The 17,473-nt window shown below is 45.0% G+C and overlaps 1 non-coding gene across 1 annotated transcript; it reads left to right on the top strand.

Annotated features, from left to right (window-relative positions):
• The first annotated feature begins 11,274 nt into the window (after window positions 1-11,274).
• Window positions 11,275-11,438, top strand: LOC122233841. The gene has a single exon (XR_006211567.1). It is a non-coding gene; the product is annotated as a U1 spliceosomal RNA (small nuclear RNA).
• The last annotated feature ends 6,035 nt before the right edge of the window (window positions 11,439-17,473 follow it).

The raw sequence follows: 17,473 nt of genomic DNA on the forward strand, positions 1-17,473 counted from the left end.
TCTAAAACTGTGCTAAAATATAAAACTTGCAGGGATGCCTGGGTGACTCAGTTAAGCGGCTAACTTCAGCTCAGGTCATGATCTCGCGGTCCGTGAGTTTGAGCCCCGCGTTGGGCTCTGTGCTGACAGCTCAGAGCCTGGAGCCTGCTTCAGATTCTGTGTCTCCCTCTCTCTGACCCTCCCCCGTTCATGCTCTGTCTCTCTCTGTCTCAAAAATAAATAAACGTTAAAAAAAATTTTTTAATAAAAAATTTAAAAAAAATATAAAACTTGCCAAAAAAAAAAAACACTAATTCCCATGATAAACAAAGACCTTTTACAGATCAACATGAAAAAAATTATTTAATGAGCAAACCAGTAGAAAAGGGCCAAGGAAATGAATGAATGGTTTACAAAAGTAGAAACACAAAAGGCCAATAAACATGAAAAAAAAAGGAATTTTAAAGCAATGAAAAGTACAAGAACAAGAGAGAATATTCTTTCACTGGTGAGACCAGCCAAGACTTAAAAGTCTGTTAATTCCCAGTGTGAGCAAAGTTGTGCGGAAAGTGGGATCTCACACATCACTGCAGATAATATATAATGGCAGTTTCTTTGGAGGTCAGCTTGGCAGGATCTTTCACAATGTGCACATGCTTCTACTCTGTAATTTCACTTTTTTTAATTTTTTTTTTTTTTACCGTTTACTTTTGAGAGAGAGAGCGAGACAGAGCACAACTGGGGGAGGGGCAGAGAGAGAGGGAGACAGAATCGGAAGCAGGCTCCAAGCTCTGAGCTGTCGGCACAGAGCCCGATGGGGGACTTGGACTCCCAAACTGTGAGATCATCACCTCAGCTGAAGCTGGATGCTTAACCCACGGAGCCACCCAGGTGCCCCTGAAATTTTACTTTGAAAAGTGTATGCCACCATTACCTCTGCACATGTTTTTACAGAATAGGTTTAAAGTGTCTAATATCAAAATGTTCAAAATACCATAAAAGGTCATCAACAGAAGCTGGGTAGAGAAATTATGGTCCAATTTATAGTGGAATACTCTGCAGCCAGTACAAAGAACATTGCCCATGCGCACTGCACCACCTCTCAATGACTTACACAGCCTTAGCCTCAAAGCTTAGCTCCCTCCCCGACTCTAAGGCCCCACCATCAGAAACTGGGCAGGGCCCAGCACAGGCTCTCAGACATAATGGGAATGCTGAAAAGCATACATATTTAACAACCTGTGCTGATAAACCCAAGCAAATTCTCATTTCATTTTTGGTACTTTATGGAGAGTTTGGAGGAAAGTCCAATGGAAGAGGGCTATTCTGAAAAGGTAAATGAACATACATGAGGATATTTTTTTATATATACCGATCATTATAATATCATGCAGAGTATTTTCACTGCCCTAAAAATCCTCTGTGCTCTGCCTACTCATCCCCCCCCCCACCCACACTGCACACACAAGACCGCAGGCAACCACTCATCTTTTTATTGTCTCTTTAGTTTTGCCTTAGAATGTCACAGAGTTGGAATCATACAGCATGCAGCTGCTTTCCCTTAGTTATATGTATTTATGGTCCCTCCACGTCTTTTCATGGCTTGATGGCTCATATCTCCTTAATGCAGAATGATGTTCTATTGTCTGGCTGTAACAGTTCATTTATCCATTCACCTACTGAAGAACACCCTGGTTGAAGCCAAGTTTTAGCAACTATGAATAAAGATGATATAAAGATCCATGTACAGGTATTTGTGTGGACATAAGTTTTCAGCTCCTCTGGGTAAATACTGAGGAGTGTGATTGTTCGATCATACGGTAAGACTATGCTTTGGGAACGCAAGCTGGTGCAGCCACTGTGGAAAACAGTGTGGAGGTTCCTCAAAAAACTAAAAATCGAACTACCCTAAGACCCAGCAATTGCACTACTAGGCATTGATCCATGGGATACAGGTGTGCTGTTTCGAAGGGACACATGCACCCCCATGTTTATAGCAGCACTATCAACAATAGCCAAAGCATGGAAAGAGCCCAAATGTCCATCGATGGATGAATGGATAAAGAAAATGTGGTATATATATACATACAGTGGAGTATTACTCGGCAATCAAAAAGAATGAAATCTTGCCATTTACAACTACGTGGATGGAACTGGAGGATATTATGCTAAGTGAAATTAGTCAGTTAGAGAAAGACAAAATCATATGACTTCACTCATATGAGGACTTTAAGAGACAAAACAGATGAACATAAGGGAAGGGAAGCAAAAATAATTTTAAAACAGGGAGGGAGACAAAACAGAAGAGACTCATAAATATGGAGAACAAACAGGGGGTTGCTGGAGGGGTTGTGGGAGGAAGGATGGGCTAAATGGGTAAGGGGCACTAAGGAATCTACTCCTGAAATCATTGTTGCACTATATGCTAACTAATTTGGGTGTAAATTTTTAAAAAATTAAAAATAAAGTTAAAAAAAAGAAAAGGAAAAAAATAAAAATAAAAAGTTGATTCTCAGGCAAAAAAAAAAAAAAGTCTATGCTTAATTTTGTAACAAACCACCAAACCATCTTCCAAAGTACCCATCTTGCATTCCCACCAGCAATTTTTGAGGTTCCCTGTTACTCCTCATCCTCACCAGCGGTTGGCATCACAAATATTCCAGCATTTGGTGAGCCTAACAAGTATGCAGTACGGGGTGCCTGGGTGGCTCAGTGGGCTAAGCGTCTGACTTCAGCTCAGGTCGTGATCTCATGGTTTGTGAGTTTGAGCCCCACGTCAGGCTCTGTGCCGACAGCTCAGAGCCTGGGTCCTGCTCCGGATTCTGTGTCTCCCTCTCTCTCTGCCCCTCCTAGCTTGTGCTCTGTGTGTCTCTCTCTCAAAAATAAACATTTTTAAAATTAAAAAAAAAAAAGTGAGCAGTAATATCAGTTTAAGCCACTATTTTTTAAAAGCATACATTTCAACAGATTATTGATATGGTTTTTTAAATATCCTAATTCTCAAAAGATTCTAATTCTCCCACAAACCTGAACTTGGTAATTTACCGCAGTTAGACCTTAAACGGTGATTCCACCTTTTCATTTTTAAAAAGCATTTGAAGCATCTTATTTTTTTAAAGAACCACTAAAGTCTCACCCCATATTCTGTGGTTATTTAGGTGTGTCTATACTCTTATGTACCGTGAACACATGAAAAGATTAACCAATCTGAACAGCAGGAAAAAATTTATTACCAAGTTGTTCAACAGCTCTACAGATGCATTTATTTCCTATGGAACTGGTACAAGACTATACCAATAGCTTAGGATATGAATGTGTTTGTATCTCTTTTTTTTTCTAATTAGTTGTTTGAATCCTCCTTAACCTCTATTATTATAAGGTTTAATATCTTGCTTTTGAATGCTCCAAAAACCCCAGAGCCTTACTTAGTTCTGCTTCTGAAATACCAGATGTGGAGAGAACTGTAGACAGCAGCCCTCTATTGCTCTTCCTCTCTGCACCACAAGGTGGCACTGTTGAATGCCAGTCCTGCACAGCCCCATGGACAAGTAAACTGCAGCGGGAAGGTCTTTGTTCTGTTATCTGCTGTCTCTGCAGTGGTGTCCCACACTTGGGCTCCAAAGTTGGCTCCTTTGGCTCATGTTCAGATGTTATTCCCCCAGTGAGACCTTGAGCAGCATCCACCAGCTTCCAGGTGTTGAGCCTGAATCATTCACTGTTTAGGCTCCCAAGTTTTTCTAGGTAAGCATTATGGACTGAGTGTTTGTGTCCCCATCCCCATCCCCTCACCCCTGCCTCAAATTCATATATTGAGGCCCTTCCCCCCAATAAACTATATGAAGGATAGGAATTTTGTGGCACTAAGGTTGAGTAGGGCCCTGATCCAATAGGATCCGAATCCTTAGAAGAAAAGACACCAGAGAGCTTGTGTGCTCTCTCATCATGTTGAGGACACAGTGAGAAGGCAGCCATCTGTGAGCCAGGAAGAGGGCTCTCACCAGAGCCTGACCATGCTGGCAGCCTGATCTTGGACTTCTGAGAAAATAAATGTCTATTGTTTAAGCCACCCAGTCTGTGGTGTTTTCTCTCTCTCCCTCTCTTCTTTTTTTTTTTTTTTTTTTTTTTTGTTAAATGTATAAATAAATTAAAAAGAGCACTTCTTATATTTAACATATTAACATTTAGCCTGTTTTGTGTAAATATTGTTATCCAGTTTCTAGTTTGCCTTTTCAACATTATTGTGGGTTTGCATGAGTTTTTGTTGCCCAATAATTTACCATTCATCACCCTCTCTACCACTCAAAATTCTGTGGTTGGGGTAGAGCTGACCCCAACCCTCAGTGCCCTAAGTGGGCACATGACCCAGCCCGGCTAATGTGAGCAGTCCATCTCCCTGCCAACGGTGATTGGCTCAGGGATGGTCATGCAAGGAAAGTCAGGCCAATGAGATGACATCCTGAGACTCTGGCTGGAACTACTGAGAAAGGAGAGCTTTTTCCATGAGGGTTGCTAACCTGAGAGCTGCCTACAGCTGCTGATAGCCAACTTGCCTCCACAAGGGAAAAAGAGCAAAACAGAGGAAAGCAGAGGAGCAAAGAGCATAGAGCATTATTTGGTGACATTTGAGCACCTAAGAGCAGTTGTGCCTGAAACGTGAAAAGTCCCTGGACTTCTCAGTTCTGTGAGCCAATAAATCCCCTTTTTCTCTTAAACCTATTTGAGTGGAGCAAACTAACTCAATCCTGGGACCAGGGGCCAAGGCTGGCCATATTGGGAGTGTGCCATGATGATCAGAGTGTGTCTTCCCCTCAAGAGTGCTCCCTGCCAAGATGCCCGACCATTCAAGTCATATCTTCAGGAACTTTTCATGGCAATGAGCTTTTACCTGGGGTGAAAGGCAACCCAAAACCTAACTAGGGCACTAACAATAATCAATAATTAATGCATCATCAGGTTCAGCCCAAGATCGAACCCAACCAGGCAGTACCAAGGCAGAGAAGCAAAGAGATTTAGAGCAGGAATCCAAGCTCTGCCCCTTTTATTTTTTTTTTTATTTTTTTAACATTTATTTATTTTTGAGACAGAGAGAGACAGAGCATGAACGGGGGAGGGTCAGAGAGAGGGAAACACAGAATCTGAAACAGGCTCCAGGCTCTGAGCTGTCAGCACAGAGCCCGACGCGGGTCTTGAACTCACGGACCGTGAGATCATGACCTGAGCCGAAGTCAGCCGCTTAACCGACTGAGCCACCCAGGCACCCCCAAGCTCTGCCCCTTTTAAACTTCCTATTTCCTCCTGGGTGAAGCAGGGAAAGAATTAAACTAAGCAAACTGATCTGGGAGGCCCTGGGATTCTAGAGTGGTGCCTCTTTCCCAGGGAGAGGACACTGGGTAACTGCCAGCTCTCCACCAACTCTTCAAACAGATTAACTCTACTTTGATTTATGTATTGGGGTTTCATTTGAAAATTAAACTTCCAAATAATAATCTTGACTATTTGGACTTTGATTTTTAGAATCCTCCCGGAGCAGAGGTGGCCTGAGCAGGCTGGAAACCCAATGCCCCCCTCCCGTCCGGACCTGCTAGGATTTTCTGACAAGGTGAACTTGGATGTATGGCCAGGCTGGGTGGGATGGGTGATCCAGAAAATAAGCAAAACAGAGGAGCGGTTAACCCCCTGGGCAAGAACTGCATACAAACCCTGACTCGTGGGCTTGTTTGCTGGGTGGTCTTGACGCACCACTTTCCTTCTCCAAGCTTCAGTTTCCTCATCTGTGAAATGAGGGTGCTAATACCTTCCTCTGAGTATCACTGTGAAGAGTCACTGCAACACCTGGGTCCTGGAGCCAGCAGGAAGCGTTTAGGACGCACAGGTTGTTATTGCTGATGACATTATTGCTATCTGTATTCCTGCTACAAAACATACCGGGTGCCATGTGTCAGAAGGTTACTTCAGAGATGGCCCTGGTCCTGATACGGGTGGGATGATGTGGGGTGAGGAGGGTCCCGGCCAGACATGCTCCTTTGTTTCTCGAGTCCTCCCCAGAGCAGGGGTGGGCTGAGCAGGCTGCCTTGCATTCTAACGCCCGCTAAGCAGAGGTCGGGCCTCTGGCTGAAGCAGCAGCCGTCAACATTCGGACACAGGCCCAACCCGGGTGACTCCCGGTGATGCGTCTGAAACCCGCTCAGCCTGCAGTCAGGTAACCTGATACCCAAAGGCCTAGGCAGGACTGCGGTGAGGGTAGGGGCAACCACCCACCTACACAGGGATCGCGTTCCTCACCTCCGACGTCCCCATCTCCAAGCCCCCAACCCCAATGCCGCCCCCTCAGAGATCCCTGTGTAGGTGGACAGGGGCATCTCCTAGAACAGGGGAGCTGAGGGCTGTGCGTTGTGCCCCCTGGGGCCCAATTCCGCGACCCGACCAAAGCAGCGGAAATGGAGGCAGGCAGGGGACCCCCCATTGCACAAATCGGAAAGCAGAGGTGGGGAAAAGGGAAGGAGGAAAACCCTGCCTATGAGCCTGTGGAAGGAGGAGCGGGGTCCCTCCAAAGCCTGACGTCAGGGACAGGGTCCCCGGGCCCAGCGCCCATCTCTCTGGAGAGCCGCAAAGACCCCGCGCGGGGACGCGAGATGCTTACGAGCGGGCAATCCTTGCGCCGCTCCGTAAACCCGGCCCCGCCGCCTCAGCTCGAGAAGAAACTTTGGGCCGGCGCCCCATTCCTTCCCGCGCCCAGCCGGACCTCGGGGCGCAGGGCGCGCGGGTTCCCGCCCGCACCAGGCCCCGCGCCCCTCTCCGCCCCCGGCGCCCACTCACCAGCGCACCAGCTGCCAGCGCTTCTCCCCCGGCGCCCGGCGGCCCGCCATGCCTCGTCCGGCCGCCCGGCCGCCCGCCCGGCCGCCCGTCCGCTCCCTGCCCGCCGCGGGCCGCTGGGCGGAGGCGACTCCCGCTGCCGCAGGCCAGTGCCGAGGGCGCGCTCTCGGGCGCGGGGCGCTGGGCGCGGCGCGGGTCCCGGCGGGCGGGGCGGGCGAGACGCGCCCCAGCCTGGAGCCCGGGCCGTGCGGCCCCGCGGCCCCGCCCCTGGAGCCGACTCGGGCTGGAGCTGCGCACTCCTGCGCCGCAGCGGCCGAGGCCACAGCCCGCCGGTGCCCAAGAGCCGGGTTTCTTTGGAGCACTGCGCGAGGAGTCAGGTTCTCAGAGTTCTGCGAGGGAAACCGGGATCTCCGTGACGAGGCCTTTCTCGTTTATGACACCTGCTCTACCTTCCCAGAAAGTTATGCATAAAAAATTAAATTACTCTGCACACATAAAAGTGGTGTGCCCTACAGATTACTAAAATATTTTAAAGGGACAGTAGTTCGCACACACACACACACACACACACACACACACACACAAAATAAAGTGACAGTAGTTAAAACAGTAGGGCATTGGCCCGCAGGCTGCCCCGCTCCAGGACCAGCTCCACGCAGGCTTCAAGCTACTTCCGCCCCTGGAGATCTTCATTCCTGGAGTTGAGCAGAGACCAGTCTGGCCCACAACATGGTAAAAGCATGCTTCTCAAGCTAGTTTGAAAGAGCTGAGTTTCAGAAATGTTTGTAAATGTAGAGGCTGTCTGCACATGTCACGTCCTAATTCATCTGCCTCCTATACCAGGACAACGCACAGCCTGTGTAGGAGGGAAACACGCACAGAGGAAAACACCCGGCCTCCAGTGTGAAGATCCTGGGAGCTTGCCTACCTCTTAGGGACTGTCAGCCTTGTCTAAAGAAGTGACAGGAAGCAACAGGGGATGAAGAATGTAACCGACACAGAAGCATCACGTAAAAGAAAACAGGGAAAGGAATATAGACAAGGTAAGTGGGCAGCTTGCCTTTGACCTTCAAGCGTACTATGAACCTAGCAATTGCCTTTGAGCATTCCTTCTTTAAGTTTCCCCAGCATAATTAACAGAGAAACCAAGGAAACAAATAGAAGGTCTAGAAACATCCCCAAAGGTGTGTGTGTGATATATGTATTTCAAAGTGGTGGGGGAAATAGTGATGGGACAATTAGTTAACCATTTATGGGGGTAAAGTCTCTATTTCAAATCATAAAATATAGTTCAAATGAATTATAAATGTGTGTATTAATATATATAAAGGACCAGAAAAAATATATAGTATTATCATTGTGTATTAAAGTGGGGATGGATAATTTTTCAGTTTATTTATTTATTTTGAGAGAGAGAGAGAGTAGGGTAAAGGCAGAGAGAGATGGAGAGAGAGAATCCCAAGCAGGCTCTGCACTGGCAGCATGGACTCTGACCTGAGGCTCAGTCTCACCAACCCATGAGGTCATGACCTGAGCCAAGATCTAGAGTCTGACGCTTAACCGACTGAGCCACTCAGACACCCCAGGGATAGATTTTTTAAGCTTGACATCAATGTCAGATGCTATAAAGAAAGATCAATGGTTTTGACTAAAATAAAAATATTTAACCTTAGCAAATCACAAAAACATGATAAACAAAATTTAAAGACAAAATGTCAAATTTAAGTGTTTTTTTATATATTTTCCTTTTTAATATTTTCTTTTTTTTAATGTTTATTTATTTTTAAGACAGAGAGAGACAGAGCATGAAGGGGGGAGGAGCAGAGAGAGAGAGGGAGACACAGAATCCGAAGCAGGCTCCAGGCTCTGAGCTGTCAGCACAGAGCCCCACGCGGGGCTTGAACTCATGGACCGTGAGATCATGACCTGAGCCGAAGTCAGATGCTTAACCGACTGAGCCACCCAGGCGCCCCCAAATTTAAGTGTTTTTAATATATATGCCTATAGGGGTACCAGGATGCCTCAGTCAGTTAAGCGTCCAACTTCAGCTCAGGTCATGATCTCACGGTTTGTGAGTTCAAGCCCCATGTCGGGTTCTGTGCTGACAGCTCAGAGCCTGGAGCCTCCTTCGGATTCTGTGTCTCCCTCTCTCTGCCCCTCCTCCACTCACGGTCCGTCTCTCTCTCTCAAAACTAAATAAGCGTTAATAAAATAGAATAAAATAGAATAAAAAATAAAATAAAATAATAAAATAAATGCCTGTATATGTTCATAATTAGCAGCATTGTTCACAATAGTGGAGGGATGGAAACAACCCAAGTTTCCATGGATGGATGAATAGATAAGCAAAATGTGGTATAGACATATAATGGAATAGTGTTCAGCCTTAAAAAGGAAGGAAATTCTGACATGTGCTACAGCAGGGATGATGCTTGAGGACATTATGCTAAGTGAAAGCAACCAGTCACAAAAATACAATACTGTATGATTCCACTTATATGGGGTACCTAAAGTAGTCACATTTATAGAGACAGAGTAGAGTGGTGGTTGCTAGGGTCTTGGGCTGAAGGGGGGAAGAACGGGAAGTTAGTGTTTAACGGACAGAGATTCAGTTTTGCAAGATGAAAAGAATTATGGAAATTGGTAGTGGTGATGTTTGCACAACAGTGTGACTGAACACGGAACTGACTTAAAAACAGTTAAGATAGCAGATTTTGTATTATGTGTACCTTACTACAATAGAAAACTAAAATATTGACAGTTTTTATTACAAAACAATTAGGAATGATGAACATTCTGGTAGAAAAATAAGTTGACATGAACAGACAACTCAGGGAAGATATATAAATAGCTAGTGGACGCATATAAAAATTGAATCCTGCTAGAAATTACGTACTCAAAAATTTAAATGCGATACCATTTTTACTTGTCAGATTTGGAACAGCTGGTTGTTGTTATTTTTAATTATCCCACTCAGGGTTTGTATGGAGAAGGGCAGTCCAATCATGACTGAAGTAGGAGTACAAGTTGGTCCAACTATGGAACATGACAACTTGACGGCATGATCAAAAGCCATCAAGTGTACATGTCTCTTAACTCAATAATTTCTCTTTTTGGAATCCATCCTAAGGAGATAATTAAAAATGTGGGTGGGAAAGAAAGATCCTCTGTAGAAGACTGTCCATTGCAGCATTGTTTATAGTAGAGAAAAACTAGAAACAACACAAAAGTTCAAAAGGAGGTTAATTAAGAAGCGTGTCCATATGATGGGATATTATATAGCTACTAAGGAAAACTTTTACTGACATAAAAAAATCAATGTCTATTTTAAAAGGAAAAAAATCAGGGCACCTGAGTGGCTCAATTGGTTGAACGTCTGACTCTTGATTTCAGCTCAGGTCATGATCCCAGTGTCATGAGTTCGAGCCCTGAGTCAGGCTCCATGCTAAAATTCTCCATGCTTGAGATTCTCTCTCGTTCTCTCTCTCTCTCTCTCTCTCTCTCTCTCTCTCTCTCTCCCCCTTTGCCTCTCTCTCTCAAAAAAAGATAAAAAGAGGGGAGCCTGGGTGGCTCAGTCGGCTGAGCGTCCGACTTCGGCTCAGGTCATGATCTCGCAGTTTGTGAGTTCAAACCCCACGTCGGGCTCTGTGCTGACAGCTCAGAGCCTGGAGCCTGCTTCGGGTTCTGTGTCTCGCTCTCTCTCTGTCCCTCCCCTGCTCACGCTCTGTCTCTTTCTGTCTCAAAAATGAATAAAATATTTTTAAAAATTTTTTAAAGATAAAAAGATGTTACCATAAAGAACCAGTATATTAATATATTTGTTAGAAACATCTATAAGAACTATAAGAACAAATAAAAAGGTGATTTATGGATATAAAACAGATGAACATAAGGGAAAGGAAGCAAAAATAATACAAAAACAGGGAGGGGGACAAAACATAAGAGACTCTTAAATATAGAGAACAAACAGAGGGTTGCCGGAGAAGTTGTGGGAAGGGGGATGGGCTAAATGGGTAAGGGGCATAAGGAATCTACTCCTGAAATCATCGTTGCACCATGTGCTAACTTGGATGTAAATTATAAAAAATAAATAAATTATAGAAATTAAATAAATAAAAATATAGTAAAATAAAATAATAAATAAATTGTGTCACTACAATGCAAAAAAGGTGATTTATGTATGGGTAGGTGAAGTCATAATGATTTTTATTTTATTCATTTTCTTATCCATCTATTCTCATTTTTCTAAATAAATAGGTACAATAAGAAAAAATGCAATAAAAGTCAATTTAAGTTCATATATTTATTTTAAGAGAGAGAGAAAGAGAGAGACTGCACATGAGCAGGGGTAAGGACAGAGAGGGGGAGAGAGAATCCCAAGCAGGCTCTCTGCTGTCAGTGCAGAGCCCATGAAAGTCACTTTTCAAATGATTAAGCTACCAGGACATTCATCACATTACTGTTTAAGAACATTAAAAAGTAATATTTACCTGGCAGGGGAGATACCATGATCAGGAAGGTGGTTTTCCCAGGGCGAGGCTTATCCCTTGCACTCGGGATGTGCTGACCCCTGAGATTTCCTCAAATGTGGGAAACTCGACTGCATAATTTGTGGTAGTGGGGGACTGCGTTTGTGCTTTCCCCTGAAGAAAAAAAAAGAAAAAAAAAAGAACATTAAAAAGTAAAAACCACCAGGGGCGCCTGGGTGGCTCGGTTGGGCATCCGACTTTGGCTCAGGTCATGATACCTCGGTTTGTGAGTTCGAGCCCCACATCGGGCTCTGTGCTGACAGCTCAGAGCCTGGAGCCTGCTTTGGATTCTGTGTCTTGCTCTCTCTCTGCCCCTCCCCTGCTCACACCCTGTCTCTCTCTGTGTCTCAAAAATAAATAAAACGTTAAAAAATTAAAAAAAAAAAAAAAGTAAAAACCACCTGATTATCAAACAATAAGAAAATGGATGCACTGTACTGTAGATCTCGCAGTTCATGAGTTCGAGCCCCACATCGGGCTCTGTGCTGACAGCTCAGAGCCTGGAGTCTGCCTCAGATTCTGTCTCCCTCTCTCTCTGCCCCTCCCTTTCTCTCTCTCTCTCTCTCTCTCTCTCTCACTCTCTCCCTCTCTGTCTCAAAAATAAATGAACATTAAAAAAAATTTGTAATGCCAAATGTTAAAAGTTGTTATGACTGGGAGATATAAATGGACAAATTTGTTTTCACATATTTGCTTATCTAGAATTCCTAATTATTCTACAGTGAATGATGAGAAAACATAATTTTTTAAATACATAGGCATTGAGTAGCAAATGAAAACATTTCCTGACCTTTAGGATATTTCCAAGTGAAAACAGCAAAATGCAAAGCAGGATATGGTGCTATATGATGATATCAGTGTCTTAAAAATAACAAACTGTGTGTGTGTGTGTGTGTGTGTGTGTGTGTGTGTGTGTGTGTGCGTGTACACATAGAACTTGTTAATGATGGAAAACTTTGGACAGAGAAGTTGAGGAGGAGGTTTTTGGTTTTTTAAGCATCAACATGTCCTATTTTTTTTAAGTTTATGCATTTATTTTGAGAGAGAGAGAGAGAGAGCATGCACAGGGAAAGGGCAGAAAGAGAGAAGAGAGAGAGAGAGAGAGAGAGAATCCCAAGTAGGCTCTGCATGGTCAGCACAGAGCCTGACGCGGGGCTCCATCCCATGAACTGTGAGATCAAGACCCGAGCCCAAGTCAAGAGTTGGAAGCTTAACTGACTGAGCCACCCAGGCGCCCCTCTAAAAAGTCATTTTAAAGTAATAATTTATTTCTAACAAATAAAAGGCAAAAACTAAGTATAAATAGCCAACTATCTTTAAGAGGTTCCAAAACAATAAAGACCCTTTAGAAACATGAAAGAAAAGTTATGATCCAATGTGGTGGAAAATATCAGACAGTTATGGAATGAAAACAAGTAGGTGAGTCATCATGGGTATGAAAACACTAGAAGATAATTCACAAAAGTGACAGTAGCTGCATTAGGACCATATGATTACAGGCACATTTTTTGTTATTGTGTTTATTTCCCAATCTTTCTAAAGTGTAATTCTACTACTTCTCTAATAAAACATATTGAAAAGAACTGGCTGTAGGAAGTGGTACATATAAGGCAAAATGAGGAGCATCATGTGTGATAAAGCTAATATAAATCTAGGGAAAAATAAAGGAAAAAAGGAGCCACAGTTACACCAGATCACCAAAGAGTTTGGGAGCTAGTAGCCCAAGATCATGGAAAGTGATCTAAAATGGATGGATTTGGGGGCACCTGGGTGGCTCAGTCGGTTAAGCGTCCGACTTCGCTCAGGTCATGATCTCGCGGTCCGTGAGTTCAAGCCCCGCGTCAGGCACTGTGCTGACAGCTCAGAGCCTATAGCCTGTTTCAGATTCTGTGTCTCCCTCTCTCTGACCCTCCCCCGTTCATGCTCTGTCTCTCTCTGTCTCAAAAATCAATAAACGTTAAAAAAAATTTTTTTAATAAATAAATAAATAAAATGGATGGATTTGAGATACAGGTAGGAGAACTCCTGGGGTTCCCCTCAATGATACCTATCGGGTGAGCTCCTGAGCTCTCTGCCCTAGATGGAGGAAGATGTAGGCAAGATTGAGGCAGAGGGGATGTGTCTGATGCAAAATTGTGGCCCGGTACACACACACACACACACACACACACACACACACACACACACACATACACACACGGTTCATTCCTGTTGCCATGCTAGTGGTTTAAGAATAATCGAAGACTTAGGGGGCGCCTGGGTGGTTCAGTTGGTTAAATGTCCAACTTCAGCTCACTGTCTGTGAGTTCAAGCCCCGCGTCGGGATCTGTGCTGACAGCTCAGAGCCTGGAGCCCGCTTCGGTTTCTGTGTCTCCCTCTCTCTCTGCCCCTCCCTCCCCCCTCTCTCTCTCTCAAAATAATAAATAAACATTTAAAAAAAAGAATAATCGAAGACTGAAATTCAGGGCTGAGACTTTAGGGACCATTTTATCAAAATCAGGCATTTCAGCACTGAGGAGAATGGAGCCTCGCTCCAGTTTGATCTTTCATTGAGAAGGTGGGCTAAGAGGCTTACCCACATGACCTTTGGCTGGCTTTCCTATGTCAGAACTCCCCACACACCATCCCTGTGGCTACAGAATTCTAAGGGACCCAGGTTGGGTGGTCTTTGGGGCTCCAAGCTCTTAACTCAGGAGGCAAGGACAGTATGACCAGAGTCTTTGAAGAAAAGAGCTGCCCCTGCAGCCTTGTTGCATGGAGAGGCGGTGTTGGTTCCTACCAGTGCTAGGGCACTCAGTGGGCAGTGGCCTGGCAAAGAACAGCAAATAAGACCCAAGCTGATAAGGAAGGCTGTGCCAGATATCTCATCCATCCAGAACCTTTCCCCATTTTTCTCCATCCTGCTTGGGCACCGGGGAGTCAACCTGTACAGGCAATGTCAATGGCCTCCCTTAACTCCTGGCTGCTGATTGGAATTGGCTGAAAAAGTCACCAGCAGGGTATTGGGAGGCAGGAGGAGAGTGAAGTCAGTCTACTTATTCCTCAGCTTCCTCCCCTCCAGGTCACTGGGGGTCAGTGGATTCCATTTAAGGGAAGCTACAGCTCCTGCTAGGCAGTATTCTCCCCATATCCTTCAGTTCTTTTCTTCTTCTTCTCCTTCTCCTTCCCTTCCTCCTCCTCCTTCTTCTTCTTCTTCTTCTTCTTCTTCTTCTTCTTCTTCTTCTTCTTCTTCTTCTTCTTGAGAGAGAATTGAGAGGGTGAGCAGGGGAGGGGCAGGGGAAGAAGGAGAGAAAGAATCCCAGGCTGTCAGCACAGAGCCTGACGCGGGGCTCGATCTCAGACCCTCAGACCATGAGATCATGACCTGAGCTGAAATCAAGAGTCAGATGCTTAAACAACTGAGCCACCCAGATGCCCCCAAATCCATCCTTTCTGAGGTCCCCTTCTCTTGTCCCTCCAGTGCTAGGGATGGTAACGGCTCTATCTCTTGTCTCTTAACCTCTGTCCACAGCTTTGTAAATAGCCCCTTAACTCTTTTCAAATGATCCATTTTAAATGTGCCGTCTGTTCCCTGCCAGGACACTGACCCATATACAGAGCTGTTACCCAAACAGAACTCAGAAAGTCAGAATCCCAAGGTGTCATGAAGAGATGAAGGGAACTTCTAGGCCTTCTCTGCTACCCACACCTCACTCTTTGAACTGGTTAGCAGCTTCCTCTAAAACTCGTGACCACTATGGGTGTCTTCTTCCAGAGCTGACTCCATCCCCTTCACTGAGAGACCTCAGGAAGTCACCTCCGGCTTGACTGGGCTAGAGTTTGAGTCCCGCCTCATTCCACTGCTTACCACATGGGTGGTGTTAAATTTAACCTCTTTTGAGTTTTGTTTTCTCCACCTGCAAATGGGGATAAATCTTTCCAATAAGATTTCTCTACAGTTGAAATGAGTTTATGTGGGTAAAGTGCTCAGCTCAAAACCCTGAGGTGAGATGGTTACTTCTGAGGTGAGATGTACACATTTTTTTAGGCTTTTAAGATTTGGGGTTTTTTTAAAGTAAGCTCTACTCCCAGTGTGGGGCTCAAACTCACGGCTCCAAGATCAAGAGTTACTCACTCTACCAACCATAATAGGCAGGTGCTCCTTTTTTTAATACACTTTAGTTTCCTTAGACTTCATTACAACTTTAATTTTGAGGGGTACTTGGATGGCTCAGTCCATAAAGCAGGCAACTCTTGATGTTGGGGTCATGAGTTTGAGACCCGTCAGGGGTAGAGTTTACTTTGAAAAAAAAAGTTTAATTTTGAAAACAATAAAAACAATTTTTAAGCAGCATTTAGTAGGTTGCTTGGCACATAGAAAGTGCTTAATGAATGTTCATTGTTATCAACATGATCATTCCAATGTCATCATCTCCATATCTCGTAACATGTCTGGGTCTCCCTACAACCTAAGGTAGAGTGCCACGCAGTCAGTTTTGCTCAGTATTACTCTGCATGCTGGCTTTATGATTGTTACCCTCCTCAAAGAGGCACCCCAAGTCCCCTTGTCCCAAGTCCAGGCCCTAGCTCTGTCTTCACATGGTGATCTCTCAGCTCTGCTGACCCATCCCTTTCAGTTGTTTTATGGGTGCTTTGTACACATCTTTTGTTGTTACACATGTGGATAGTTGTCAGCCAAAGATGTTGCAAGTGTCCTGAGGACAGCCCTAGAGGCCAGGTCTTCCATGCCCAGCTGGGAGCTTGTGCAGAGCCCAGTGCAGGACTCTATAAGAAGTGCATCTTGGGGCAAAGCCGGAAGCTCCCATGAAGCAGGGCCACCCCTCAGACAAACATCTGGGGCGGGACTGTTTGCTTCGGCTGATGAAAAGCCAAAGTCCCAGGATCTATCTTGATAAGATCAAGGAGAAAAACATTGGGATGTGATGATAACAATCCCGCGTGCATGCCCTTCACAAAATACATTCACCCTCTCCTCCTGACAACCTCACAATGATCCTGTTGGCAAAGCAAATGTTACTTTTCACATTTCACCGAGGAGAAATTAGAGCTCAGAGAGGTTGAGATTTGCCCAGAATTACTCAAATGGTAAGTAACAGAGCTAGTATGAGAGCCCAAGTTTTCAAGCTCCTTCATACCACACATTTTGGGGGGATACTAAACATATCTTTCATCCTTCTTACCAGTACATCATGAAGTTGAGGGGTTATTTCTTCGGAGTTGACAGTCGGAATCATTGATGAGTTGATGGTTCATCAGAACCCATGGGCCTGCCGGAGACCGACACAGTACACAGTCCAGGAATACTGCCCTTAGAGGGACAGAGAGGCACTAAGAAGCAGGACAGGACAGTGTTGGCCTTTCTGCTCCTCTCTCAGGGGTTTCTTCAGGGAAGACAGGATGAAGTGGGGCCACTCAAAGCACAGCTAGAATCTGGAGTTCCTACAGAGTGGGATTTGAGACACCTTTGAACAAAATAGGAACTCTACTTGCCAAGAGACCTAAAAGAGAGCCATTTCTTCAACTTTTTAAATTTTTTTTAATGTTTATTTATTTTTGAGAGAGAGAGACAGCGTGAGTGGGGGGGGGGGGGGTGGGGAGGCAGAGAGAGAGAGCAAGACACAGAATCCGAAACAGGTTCCAGGCTCTGAGCTGTCAGCACAGAGCCCGATGCGGGGCTCAAACTCACAAACTGCCAAATCATGACCTGAGTTGAAGTTGAATGCTTAACCGACTGAGCCACCCTGGTGTCCCATTTCTTCAACTTTCTGAGGGTTAGAATCTTCTAGGAGCAGCTAAAACTTTTATTTATTGACACCCAAGTCCAGTGAAGGCTTAAAAGTTGATTGGAGAGCAGGGAGGAAAGAGATCCATAGAGAGAAGGCAGGGTGCCTTTGAGGCCAATGAGTTGCCAAAACCGCCTCCAAAGCCCTCATGTCAGAGTCTTCCAGTTCTGGAGACAAAAGTGGAGGACTTCTCTGGATATTTGGCCCCAAAAGGCAGGGCATGGAATATTTGGTTGGCAATGGTGTGGGAAAAGTCATATCAGCCCTTTAACCTGAATCCCCTCAGACCCTTCCTCTGGCCCCTAAAGGCAGGGATGGAAATGACTTACCCAGAGCTGAGTCCCCTGCCACTCATACAACACCACCTGG

This window comes from Panthera tigris, chromosome E1, assembly GCF_018350195.1.
Source record: "Panthera tigris isolate Pti1 chromosome E1, P.tigris_Pti1_mat1.1, whole genome shotgun sequence".
Classification (NCBI taxonomy): domain Eukaryota; kingdom Metazoa; phylum Chordata; class Mammalia; order Carnivora; family Felidae; genus Panthera; species Panthera tigris.